The sequence below is a fragment of the Bos mutus genome, chromosome 1, assembly GCF_027580195.1.
Source record: "Bos mutus isolate GX-2022 chromosome 1, NWIPB_WYAK_1.1, whole genome shotgun sequence".
NCBI classification, from domain to species: domain Eukaryota; kingdom Metazoa; phylum Chordata; class Mammalia; order Artiodactyla; family Bovidae; genus Bos; species Bos mutus.
Window position 1 is genome coordinate 38058238 of NC_091617.1, and position 10293 is coordinate 38068530.

Below are 10293 nucleotides of genomic sequence, written 5' to 3' on the forward strand. Positions count from 1 at the left end.
TCGATAAAGGACAGGAATAGCATGGACCTAACAGAAGCAGATACAAGCTGCAATCAAGATTGCTAGGAGAAATACCAATAACCTCAGATATGCAGATGACACCACCCTTATGGCAGAAAGTGAAGAGAAACTAAAAAGCCTCTTGATGAAAGTGAAAGAGGAGAGTGAAAAAGTTGGCTTAAAGCTCAACATTCAGAAAATGAAGATCATGGCATCTGGTCCCATCACTTCATGGGAAATAGAAGGGGAAACAGTGGAAACAGTGTCAGACTTTATTTTTCTGGGCTCCAAAATCACTGCAGATGGTGATTGCAGCCATGAAATTGAAAGATGCTTACTCCTTGGAAGGAAAGTTAGGACCAACCTAGATAGCATCTTGAAAAGCAGAGACATCACTTTGCGAAAAGAGGTCTGTCTAGTCAAGGCTATGGTTTTTCCTGTGGTCATGTATGGACGTGAGAGTTGGACTGTGAAGAAGGCTGAGCACCGAAGAACTGATGCTTTTGACCTGTGGTGTTGGAGAAGACTCTTGAGAGTCCCTTGGACTGCAAGGAGATCGAACCAGTCCATTCTGAAGATCAGCCCTGGGTGTTCTTTGGAAGGACTGATGCTAAAGCTGAAACTCCAGTACTTTGGCCACCTCATGAGAAGAGTTGACTCACTGGAAAAGACTCTGATGCTGGGAGGGACTGGGGGCAGGAGGGAAGGCGACAACAGAGGATGAGATGGCTGGATGGCATCACTGACTCGATGGACGTGAGTCTGAGTGAACTCTGGGAGTTGGTGATGGACAGGGAGGCCTGGTGTGCTGCAATTTATGGGATTGCAAAGAGTTGGACACGACTGAGCGACTGAACTGAACTGAACTAAACAGAAGTAGAAGATATTAAAAAGAGGTGGCAAGAATACACAGAAGAACTGTACAAAAAAGATCTTCATGACCCAGATAATCACAATGGTGTGATCACTCATCTAGAGCCAGACATCCTGGAATGTGAAGTCAAGTGGGCCTTAGAAAGCATCACTATGAACAAAGCTAGTGGAGGTGATGGAATTCCAGTTGAGCTATTCCAAATGTTGAAAGATGATGCTGTGAAAGTGCTACACTCAATTTGCCAGCAAATCTGGGAAACTCAGCAGTGGCCACAGGACTGGAAAAGGTCAGTTTTCATTCCAATTGCAAAGAAAGGAAATGCCAAAGAATGCTCAAACTACTGTGCAATTGCACTCACCTCACACGCTAGTAAAGTAATGCTCAAAATTCTCCAAGCCAGGCTTCTGCAATACATGAACCATGAACTTCCAGATGTTCAAGCTGGTTTTAGAAAAGGCAGAAGAACCAGAGATCAAATTGCCAACATCCACTGGATCATGGAAAATGGAAGAGAGTTCCAGAAAAAACATCTATTTCTGCTTTATTGACTATTCCAAAGCCTTTGACTGTGTGGATCACAATCAACTGTGGAAAATTCTGAAAGAGATGGGAATACCAGACCACCTGACCTGCCTCTTGAGAAACCTGTATGCAGGTCAGGAAGCAACAGTTAGAACTGGACATGGAACAATAGACTGGTTCCAAATAGGAAAAGGAGTATGTCAAGGCTGTATATTGTCACTCTGCTTATTTAACTTATATGCAGAGTACATCATCAGAAACGCTGGGCTGGAAGAAGCACAAGCTGGAATCAAGATTGCCAGGAAAAATATCAATAACCTCAGATATGCAGATGACAGCACCCTTATGGCAGAAAGTGAAGAGAAACTAAAAAGTCTCTTGATGAAAGTGAAATAGGAGAGTGAAAAAGTTGGCTTAAAGCTCAACATTCAGAAAACAAAGATCATGGCATCTGGACCCATCACTTCATAGAAATAGATGGGGAAACAGTGGAAACAGTGTCAGACTTTATTTTGGGGGGCTCCAAAATCACTGCAGATGGTGATTGCAGCAATGAAATTAAAAGACGCATATTCCTTGGAAGGAAAGTTATGACTGGCCTAGATTGCATATTAAAAAGTAGAGACATTACTTTGCCAACAAAGGTCTGTCTAGTCAAGGATACAGTTTTTCCAGTGGTCATGTATGGATGTGAGAGTTGGACTGTGAAAAAAGCTGAGCACTGAAGAATTGATGCTTTTAAACTGTGGTGTTGGAGAAGACTCTTGAGAGTCCCTTGGACTGCAAGGAGATCCAACCAGTCCATTCTGAAGGAGATCAGTCCTGGGTGTTCTTTGGAAGGACTGATGCTAAAGCTGAAACTCCAATATTTTGGCCACCTCATGTGAAGAGTTGACTCATTGGAAAAGACTCTGATGCTGGGAGGGACTAGGGGCAGGAGGAGAAGGGGACGACAAAGGATGAGATGACTGGATGAAATCACCAAGTCAATGGACATGAATTTGAGTAAACTCCAGAAGTTGGTATGGACAGGGAGGCCTGGCGTGCTATGATTCATGGGGTCGCAAAGAGTTGGACACGACTGAGCAACTGAAGTGAACTGAATGTCAGCCAAACTACTAAAAATGTAGTGTTAAATTAATGCCTTTTTTTGGGTAATACATAAAAAATTACACATTTAGTACTATATGGAGAGGGAAATGGCAGCCCACTCCAGTCTTCTTGCCTGGGGAATCCCAGGGACGGAGGAGCCTGGTGGGCTGCAGTCCATGGGTTCACACAGAATCGGACACGACTGAAGCGACTGAGTGAAAGAAATGGCAACCCACTCCAATATTCTTGCCTGGAGAATCCCAGGGACGGAAGAGGCTGGTGGGCTGCTGTCTTTGGGGTCGCACAGAGTCAGACACGACTGAAGCGACTTAGCAGCAGCAGCAGCAGAAATAAGAAATAGAAAATAAGAATGAATTTTTCTTGAGTTCATACTACAGAACTGACTTAAATTTTAACAAAATATTTTAATTAACATTAATATTGAAATACATTGAACACTATTTCAAATGTCCATTTTTAGGAAGTTCCAGACAAAAAGGTCCTCAGCCTGAAACAGATGCAATTGAATTAACCGTCTCTTTCAGATGTGCACTTGTAGATACAATTTTCTAGCAAAATATCATTGGAAAGTAACCATGTAGTGAGGGGCGATATTTTTGTTAGTAAATGATGCTGCATTTTAAGCCAGTTTTTAGTAACAATCACAATAAAAAGATACATTTGAAAATAAATATAGCATGTTTGGCAAAATTAACTATCTGGCAAAATAAACTATCAGATTATGATATTTTTTTCTGGAAAGTGACTATAAACTTGATTAATCTATGCAATGCAAATATGCACTTAAATCTCCATTAGGTCAAGTTATTGATATTTTTTACTGTAAATATTTCTGCTTTTTGTAATATTTTGATCTTGTTCCCACTAAAAAAAGGAGTATCTAACTCAGATTTTTGTCTCTGTTATATTTTTTTCTCTTTTAACTCAGTAAGTGTAGCTTCAAATGTTACATTTCCTTGCTAGCTCAGGTGTAACATAGAGATTTTGTAGGTAAACTTCCCCCCTTTTGTCCACTGCTGCTGTAGAAGTCATACCCCTTTTTCATTCACCAGCTGACCAGTGTCTTCTCCAAGTCTTTCTCCAGTCCGACTTTCTTTCTTTCTTTTTTTTTTTTTTAAATTATAATTGTATTTATTCATTTATTTTTGGCTGTGTGAGTCTTTGTTGCTATGCTGACTTTTCTCTAGTTGTGGTGACTGGGGGCTACTCTCTAGTTGCAGCGCTCAGGTTTCTCATTGCATGGCTTCTCTTGTCGTGGAGCACAGGCTCTAGCATGCATGGGCTTTAATAGTTGCAGCTCCAGGCTCTAGAGCACAGGCTCAATGGTTATGATGCAGGGCTTAGTCACTTCATGGCATGTGGTATCTTTCTGGATCAGAGATCAAACCTAAACCCATGTCTCCTTCACTGGCAGGCAGATTCTTTACTCTTGAGCTGCCAAGGAAGCCCCAGCCCTACTTTCTTAAACAGGCTTCTTCTTTATCAGCCACCTCCTCCACCTATTTTACCACTCCCCCTAAGCCACAATCTCCATATTTCATAAACATGAAATTCAAAAGATGTATCTGTGATTTTGCTTCTATCAACCTTAAGATGGTACATTGAATATGGTATAAAAAGATCAAAGTTAATTTATTTACCTTATTGTTCTTTCAAAATAGGTCTGCTGCTAGCAGGTCTCTGGGCATGCATACAAACTTCATATAGCTATAAAAGGAAAGAAACAAATGCCAGGCACATAGCACCAAGCTGAGAAACCAAATGTTAAGCAGAGATAATGAAGGGGCTGAGCTTGGAAGTTATCTGTGAGACTCAGTACTGACTGCTATTTGGAATATCAAACATTCTAATGAGTATGGAGCATTGTAGGCTTCCCAAGTAACAGAGAAGATTGGCATCAGGGTCCATGTTGTAGTCATACTATAGTCAATAATTTAAGGATGAGATGATAGAAGGAAAAAGCATTTCATAGTCTCCATCAAAAAAAGGAGTAGAGTGGTAATTTCAATGCTCTCCCCCTTTAAGGCAGATAGATAAATAATATAATAACAATTTGAATAAAATATAGTAAACGCAGAAATTAGTCAAGGAAAAAATGGTGCTCCTTTTAACTGATCTAAATTCACCAATGGACCAAATCCTACTGAATTCCCTGTAAAATATTTCAGAGAAGTTTTGTTTCAGGATGAAAGGGCTTGTGTGCATTGTTCCAAGTAAACCCTCCGACACTGGAGTCGAAGTGCAATTTGCTGCATCTGAGAGATTTTTGGTGACTTACCAAGAAATTTCCAGTGTGGATCAGTTTGCCATTAATTTTGAAACTGTAGGTCCCATCTTGGGGAACACCATCCTCTGGGTCAGCTACTATGTGTCCTGTGATGTCAGGAACTACAGATTAAGTGCTAATGCCCCTTCCCTTTCACCAGTTGTAGTTCATAGGAAAGCTGAGGAAAAGGGAAAGAATCAGAATTTCTAGCTGTCCCATGGTCCTCAAGCCTCTGTCACAACTTCTATATTCAGTCCTGGCAAAAGGGTTTGAAAATGAGTTTTCCAGTTATTTACCTGAAATTTCTTCCTTGTTCACAAGATAGGCTCCCATCCTCATCCTTGTGTTTCTAAATACTTTTATAAGATTTGTAATCATTTTGGCATTTTGAAATCAGCTTTCCTAAATTAGAATTCAAGTGCCTTATAAATTCCCCAGCAATTTTATTTGTAGATAGACAGGGACATTTTATTTTATTAAAATGTTAATGGCTGTTTAGTGATTTAAAGTAATGGGCCAGGCTGATAATACACCATTATGTACTAAGCATCAGAAAAATGTCTATAAAATTTTGATGTATACTTTCTCTAAGGTTTTTTTTTTTATATATATTAAGTTAATCCTAAATGCAAAGGCCTTTGAAAAACAAAGGATTAAAAATTAATTTTTCTTGGCTAACTCCATGGTAGCTGACAATTAAGAAATATTTCAAATTAGTTCATTCTAAATGATTTATAGAGAAATGGTATGGACCTAACAAAAGCAGAAGATATTAAGAAGAGGTGGCAAGAATACACAGAAGAACTGTACAAAAAATATCTTCATGACCCAGATAATCACAACAGTGTGATCACTTACCTAGAGCCAGACATCCTGGAATGTGAAGTGAACTGGGCCTTAGAAAGCATCACTACGAACAAAGCTAGTGGAGGTGATAGAATTCCAGTTGAGCTATTTCAAATTCTGAAAGATGATGCTGTGAAAGCACTGCACTCAATATGCCAGCAAATTTGGAAAACTCAGCAGTGGCCACAGGACTGGAAAAGGTCAGTTTTCATTCCTATCCCAAATAAAGGCAATGCCAAAGAATGCTCAAACTACAGCACAATTACACTCATCTCACATGCTAGTAAAGTAATGCTCAAAATTCTCCAAGCCAGGCTTCAGCAATATGTGAACCGTGAACTTCCTCATGTTCAAGCTGGTTTTAGAAAAGGCAGAAGAACCAGAGATCAAATTGCCAACATCCACTGGATCATGGAAAAAGCCAGAGAGTTCCAGAAAAACATCTATTTCTGCTTTATTGACTATTCCAAAGCCTTTGACTGTGTGGATCACAATCAACTGTGGAAAATTCTGAAAGAGATGGGAATACCAGACCACCTGACCTGCCTCTTGAGAAACCTGTATGCAGGTCAGGAAGCAACAGTTAGAACTGGACATGGAACAATAGACTGGTTCCAAATAGTAAAAGGAGTACGTCAAGGTTGTATATTGTCACCCTGCTTATTTAACTTATATGTAGAGTACATCATGAGAAATGTTGGACTGGAAGAAGCACAAGCTGGGATCAAGATTACTGGGAGAAATGTCAATAACCTCAGATATGCAGATGATACCACCCTTATGGCAAAAAGTGAAGAGGAACTAAAAAGCCTCTTGATGAAAGTGAAAGTGAAAGAGGAGAGTGAAAAAGTTGGCTTAAAGCTCAACATTCAGAAAATGAAGATCATGGCATCCAGTCCCATCACTTCTTGGGAAATAGATTGGGAAACAATGGAAACAGTGTCAGACTTTATTTTTCTGGGCTCCCAAATCACTGCAGATGGTGATTGCAGCCATGAAATTAAAAGACGCTTACTCCTTAGAAGAAAAGTTATGACCAACCTAGACAGCATATTGGAAAGCAGAGACATTACTTTGCCAACAAAGGTCTGTCTAGTCAAGCCTATGGTTTTTCCAGTGGTCATGTATGGATGTGAGAGTTGGACTGTAAGGAAAGCTGAGCACCAAAGAACTGATACTTTTGAACTGTGGTGTTGAGAAGACTCTTGAGAGTCCATTGGCCTGCAAGGAGATCCAACCAGTCCATTCTGAAGGAGATCAGCCCTGGGATTTCTTTGGAAGGACTGATGCTAAAGCTGAAACTCCAGTACTTTGGCCACCTCATGCGAAGAGTTGACTCATTGGAAAAGACTCTGATGCTGGGAGGGATTGGGGGCAGGTGGAGAAGGGGACGACAGAGGATGAGATGGCTGGGTTACATCACTGAGTCGATGGACGTGAGTCTGAGTGAACTCCGGGAGTTGGTGATGGACAGGGAGGCCTGGCATGCTGTGATTCATGGGGTCGCAAAAAGTCAGACACGACTGATCGACTGAACTGAACTGAAATGATTTATACCTTTACCACAAAACATCCAAAAGTTATATGAGTTATATGAATTTTCCTAAGACACAATTGCTTACTAAGAGCTGAGCCTTTGCTACCTTTCCAAGGTACTGTGCTGTGCTGTGCTAAGTTGCTTCAGTCATGTGCGACTCTGCGACTCTATGGACTATATCCTCCAAGGCTCCTCCTCCGTCCATGGGTTCTCCAGACAAGAATACTGGAGTGAGTGGCTGTGTCCTCCTCCAGGGGATCTTCTGGACCCAGGGATCAAACTCACATTTCTTATTTCTCTTGTATTGGCAGGCAGGTTCTTTACCACTAGCACCGCCTGGGACGCCCCACCTTTTCAAGGTGAACAGCCCTAAAGTCAATTCAGCAAACATTTGTAGAGGACTTCCTAAGCTTAAGTCAACAGTAAGCATTATGGGATTCAAAGATAAAAAGTAAGTGATGAATCCTGTTTTCAAGGAATATGCACTATTCAGTGTGATAGAGTGCAGAATGAGGTAGATAGAATAGTTAAACCATAAACAAAATTGCTCAGAAAAACTAGAGGGAATAATCAGTGAGAAAAGAGAGCTTGATTAAATAAATGCTGATTGTCCTGGACTCTAAACAATGAATTGAAATAAAGTAAGCAAAGAAGAGAATAATTCATTATAGATACAAGTTTATATGAAGATAAGAAAGTAATCCATTATGGGCAAAATAAGATCAAAACTAGTCTTATGATGAACATGGCTTTATTCCCACTATTAAGCATTATTAAGAGTCTAACATAGATTAGACACTCCCATCTCTCATTTCAACTTTTTCTTTAAAACACATTTTACACTGTAACATACTCGATAACTTACATGTTCATATTTATCATCTAACTCTCAGTAATAGAATTGCTAGCCATGCACACATACACACTCCACACAAATACTTTCTATTCTTGCTTGACTTAGCTTAGTACTTTAAGAACTACATTTCCATTCACCCTTGTAATTAGGTGTATCCATGTGAATGAATTCTAGTCATAGCCACTGTTGGAAAAAATAAAAAAGACCCAGGGAAATATTTTTGTGGGGCCCTTATCTAAACAATTTGACTAAAAGTGTGTTATTGGCACACTTTTTGGCAACTGGTTTGCCTCCAGGACACAGGTGTCATGAAAACCACTGTTAAACCTAAGCAAAAATGGGAAAGGAAAACCCACAACAACATCGTTGTCATTGGGCATGTAGATTCAGGGAAGTCTACCACGACTAGCCATCTGATCTATGAATGTGGCGGGATCGACAAGAGAACTATTGAAAAGTTCAAGCAGGAGGCTGCCAAGATGGGAAAGGGCTCCTTCAAGTATGCCTGGGTCCTGGACAAACTGAAAGCTGAACGTGAGCATGGTATCACCATTGATGTCTCCCTGTGGAAATTTGAGGACAGATTTACTATCATTCATGTTACTATCATTCATGCCCCAGGACACAGAGATTTCATTAAAAACAGGATTACAGGCACATCCCAGGCTGACTGTGCTGTACTGATTGTTGTTGCTGGTGTTGGTGCATTTGAAGCCAGTATCTCCAAGAACCAGCAGACCCGTGAGCATGCCCTTCTGGCTTACACTCTGGGTGTAAAACAGCTAATTGTTGGAGTTAACAAAATGGATTCCTCTGAGCTACTCTACAGCCAGAAGAGATAAGAGGAAATTGTTAAGGAAGTCAGCACCTACATTAAGAAAATTGGCTACAACCCCAACACAGTAGCATTTGTGCCAATTTCTGGCTGGAATGGGGACAACATGCTGGAGCCAAGTGCTAACATGCCATGGTTCAAGGGATGGAAAGTCACCCATAAAAACGGCAATGCCAGTGGGATCATCCTGCTTGAGGCTCTGGGTTGCATCCTGCCACCAATTCACCCAATTGACAAACCCTTGTGTTTGCCACTCCAGGATGTCTATAAAATTGGTGGTATTGGTACTGTCCCTGTGGGTTGAGTGGAGATTGGTGTTCTCAAACCTGGCATGGTGGTCATCTTTGCTCCAGTCAATGTATCAACTGAAGTGAAGTCTGTAGAAACGCACCATGAAGCATCGAGTGAAGCCCTTCCTGGGGACAATCTGGGCTTCAATGTCAAGAACGTATCTGTCAAAGATGTTCATTGTGGGAATGTGACTGCTGACAGCAAAAATGACCCACCAATGGAAGCAGCTGGCTTCAAAGCTCAGGTGATTATTTTGAACCATCCAGGCCAAATCAGTGCTGGATATGCACCTGTGCTGGACTGTCACCCTGCTCACATCGCTTGCAAGTTTGCTGAGCTGAAGGAGAAAATTGATCGTCGTTCTGGCAAAAAGCTGAAAGATGGCCCTAAATTCTTGAAATCTGGTGATGCTGCCATTGTTGATATGGTTCTTAGCAAGCCCATGTGTGTCGAGAGATTCTCTGACTATCCTCCCCTGGGCCATTTTGCTGTGAGTGACATGAGATAGACAGTCACTGTGCGTGTCATCAAAGCATTGGACAAGAAGGCAGCCAGAGCTGGCAAGGTCACCAAGTCTGCCCAGAAAGCTCAGAAGGCTAAATGAATATTATCCCCAATACCTGCCACCCCAGTCTTAATAAGTGGTGGAAGAATGGTCTCAGAACTGTTTGTCTCAATTGGCCATTTAAATTTAATTGTAAAAGACTGGTTAATGATCACAATGTACCGTAAAACCTTCAGAAGGAAAGGAGAATGTTTTGTGGACCATATGTTTTGTGTGTGGCAGTTTTTTAAGTTATTAGTTTTTAAAATCAGTATTTTTTAATGAAAACAACTTGACCAAAAATCTGTCACAGAATTTGAGACCCATTAAAAAAAAGTTTAATGAGAAAAAGAAAAAGTGTGTTATTGAATCCATGGGCCTATGTGAGATATGATAATTTATCAGTGAAAATTTAGAATAATTAGTAAAGCATAGTTACTTCTGAGTTGGTTTATTGTCCAATAAGTGCATGGAAAGAATCTCTACAGGGTCCAGGTACCATCTCCTCTTGCTCAGATTAAGAGGCCCTTCTGGGCTCTTTATTGTCAAATGTGACATTCCTGACTAATTTCTTATCTCATATTGTGAGAAAAAAGTAGCAACAGTATG

At 40.6% G+C, this 10293-nt stretch overlaps 1 pseudogene; it reads left to right on the plus strand.

Moving 5' to 3' along the window:
* The first annotated feature begins 1873 nt into the window (after positions 1–1873).
* LOC102278746 (elongation factor 1-alpha 1-like) lies at positions 1874–9996 on the plus strand (annotated as a pseudogene).
* Positions 9997–10293: the final 297 nt, after the last annotated feature.